This window comes from Saimiri boliviensis, chromosome 5 (genome assembly GCF_048565385.1).
Source record: "Saimiri boliviensis isolate mSaiBol1 chromosome 5, mSaiBol1.pri, whole genome shotgun sequence".
Classification (NCBI taxonomy): Eukaryota; Metazoa; Chordata; class Mammalia; order Primates; family Cebidae; genus Saimiri; species Saimiri boliviensis.
In genome coordinates this window covers 36,743,542-36,747,223 of record NC_133453.1, presented here as the reverse complement: position 1 = coordinate 36,747,223, position 3,682 = coordinate 36,743,542, and positions in this window count along the sequence as shown.

The window sequence follows — 3,682 nt, the reverse complement described above, 5'->3', positions numbered from 1 at the left end:
CAGTATGCTGTGGTGATAAGTTCTATTGCCTACCGTGATCACTGGCTAGATACATGTTACTGGTAGATGTTCCTTCCCTGTCTCACGTTCCCACGTCTCTATTGGCATTTTCTTCACCTGCCATATAAACTTTTCACCCTGAACTTCTTGTCTCAGTGCCTGTTTCTAGAAGAGCTCAAACTAAGACACCTAACCTTTGCCCCTCCAAGCCCTGGGGAAATAAAGGATTTGCCACAGTTCCCTGGTGCTTCGTTCTTCCTTGTTTATCCCTTGACTTCTCCCATGCTTTTGGAACAATCCCTTCATTAGCCCTCTTCACTTAATTTTTTAAACTACTATGTATTTCTGTGGAGAATCTGACTGAATTGTACCAAAATATGGTCTGCTCCTTCTGCTCCATCCCCTTTCTACATCAGGACCCTGGGACCTGGAGTCCTCCCAGGGCCTCACCTCCTTCTGGTGGAGTCTCAGCTTGAAATCTGACAACTAACGTTCTCTGTTAGTTGTTGCATCTTTTACTTCATTAAGTCCACATTCTTCACAAAAGGGGACCATGTTCGCTTTGCATGCTCTAGGCCCTCTTCTACTTCCAGCTCACTCCATTGTTTTCCTTTTTTCCTGGTGAATAAGATTTCTCTTGGCACCACAGAAGACAGGCTGTACTCAGCCTAGTTGCTAGTTAAGCTTTGTTTGATGAAAATGAGGAACTGAGGAATCTGGAATTTTCTACGAGGATGAATGTATTAAAATCAACATGTAATCTCCTCCTCCAAGGTCTGTGTTCTCAGTAAAATGAGAAAGAGTGTGAATTCTCCAAGTCTTTTCCACAGAAAGGCAGGCTATGCTTTGGTGTGTTTCACTTTATGCAACGTCGTATTTCCCTCTACCTTGCTGATTAGTGCTTATGAATTCAGTGTATGAATCTTTTTTTTTTTTGAGATTATAAGGACTTTAGTAGCTGTATGTCAATAAGCAGGGAGAAAGAACAAATACATATTTCACAGTCACAACTTCTTACTATGCCATTTTGTTTGAGCTTAAAATTTGATGTAAATTTATATATAAAGATTTATATAATATGAAAATTAAAACCATGTAAAATATATGTATAGTATGATTCTATTTTATAAAAGCACATACATATATCAAGAATACATAGGAAAAATATGAAGGAATATATACTGTAGTTTAAACATTTTGTATACAGGAGTATTGTTCCTGGACCAAACTGAGGGTTGGGCTGCTATTTCTCATGGCCCAATAAGGAGATGCAGAGGAAGAGATGGGGAGGAAGAGAGTTTTTATTCCTCCATCCAGTTACAGGGAGAAGGCCTGGAAATTATCACCAGAGCAACTCAAAATTACAAAGTTTTCCAGAGCTTATATACCTTCTAACCTAAATGTCTATGTGTAAGTGTGCATTTATTGAAAGACGTTAGGGGTTAACTTCTTTTAATCTATAACTAGGGTCTGAGTCCTGAAGACCTTCCTCTGGAGCCTCAGTGAATTTACTGAATTTAAGTAGGTCCAGGTTCTGGGTTGATTACGCTTACCTTGTCTCCTGCTAAATCATGGAAGGGTTGAGGATTTCCTTGAGAACCTAAATAAACTTGTTTAATCCTGAGTGTGTCATGTTAACAATTCCTTTGTTATTTTGCCATGCTTTAAGGCCCAGGGAAGGCCTAGGCAAAACTCTTGGTAGGCTTTTGTTCCATCCCAGACTTTGTATAAGGGTACTGTTTTTTTTTTAATTTAAATTTGTGTGTGTGTGTGTGTGTGTGTGTGTGTGTGTGTGTAATTGCACTTTAGGTTCTGGGATACATGTGCAGAACAAGTAGGATTGTTGCCTAGTTACATACATGGCAATGTGGTTTGCTGCCTCCATCCCACCATCACCTGTATCTGGCATTTCTCCCCATGTTATCCCTCCCCAACCTCCCTACCTGCCACTATCTCTCCCCTATTCCCCTCCAATAGACCCCAGTGTGTGATGCTCCCCTTCCTGTGTCATTCAACGCCCACCCATGAGACACAAACTCATTATTTTTTATGGCTGCATAGTATTCCATGGTATATATGTGCCACATTGTCCTTGTCCAGTCTATCATCAATGGGCATTTGGGTTGGTTCCAGGTCTTTGCTATTATAAACAGTGCTGCAATGAACATACATGTGCATATGTCTTTATACTAGATCAATTTATAATCCTTTGGGTATATACCCAGTAATGGGATTGCTGGATCAAATGGAATTTCTATTTCTAGGTCCTTGAGGAATCGCCACACTGTCTTCCACAATGGTTGAACTAATTTACACTCCCACCAACAGTGTAAAAGTGTTCCTATTTCTCCACATCCTCTCCAGCATCTGTTGTCTCCAGATTTTTTAATGATTGCCATTCTAACTGGCATGAGATGGTATCTCAGTGTGGTTTTGATTTGCATTTCTCTAATGACCAGTGATGATGAGCATTTTTTCGTATGTTTGTTGGCCTCATGTATGTCTTCTTTTGAAAAGTGTCTGTTTATAGCCTTTGCCCACTTTTGAATGGGTTGGTTTGTTTGTTTCTTGTAAATCTGTTTTAGTTCTTTGTAGATTCTGGATATTAGCCCTTTGTCAGATGGGTAGCTTGCAAAAATTTTTTCCCATGCTGTTGGCTGCCACTTCACTCTAATGATGGTTTCTTTTGCTGTGCAGAAGCTCTGGAGTTCAATTAGATCCCATTTGTCTATTACGGCTTTTGTTGCCAATGCTTTTGGTGTTTTAGTCATGAAGCACTTGCCTATACCTATGTCCTGAATGGTTTTGCCTAGGTTTTCTTCTAGGATTTTTATGGTGTTAGGTTTTATGTTTAAGTCTTTAATCCATCTGGAGTTAATTTTAGGGTAATGTGTCAGAAAGGGGTTCAGTTTCTGTTTTCTGTACATGGCTAGCCAGTTTTCCCAACACCATTTATTAAACTATTTACTGCCTTGTTGTATTTCTAAGGCAGTGAGACAGACTGTCATCAAGTCTGCCAATAACTCCTAATACCAATCCTCTCACTCTTTTAGTCTTTCCAAATCTACCCATTCTTGTGTCATTTCAGGGACATGCCTTAACCATGGCTAAAAGTCATCCTTTCTCCCATAAGTTCCTTCACAGTGCTTGCTATAAATTTCATCCTTTTCAAGAAGCTGGAAGTTGTGGTCAGGCATGTTCACTGGGAACCTAGTCTCTGGGAATGGAGTTGGCCAAGCCTTCAACTAAACCATGTATGTCTGCTACTGACCTCTTCTCCTTATGAAATAGTCTTCATTGAGTCAGGGTTAAAAACTAAGTTCTGGCCTCATATGGGAGAAGTTTTAATCCTCAGTGTTAATAAGTAGTATAATAGCATATAAATATGATTTTTTGACAAAAATACAGAATTCTAAAATATGATTTCTCCTTAATATGGTCTTTTTCTGTTCTGTCTTTATGGTTTTATGATGATAATCCAAAACAATTACAGCTGATGCTTAATGAATATGACACTCTTTTCCATCATGTTTCCAATTATTTGGAGTCATGATGAAAACGCCCTCTTGAGGCTGGATTCCAAAATGGCACATAAATTAGCACAAAATCCCTGGTATAAAATTCAGGTACCTCTGAGTTTACTTGGAGTTACATTCAAAGAAATGATGGTCCATCAGAAATA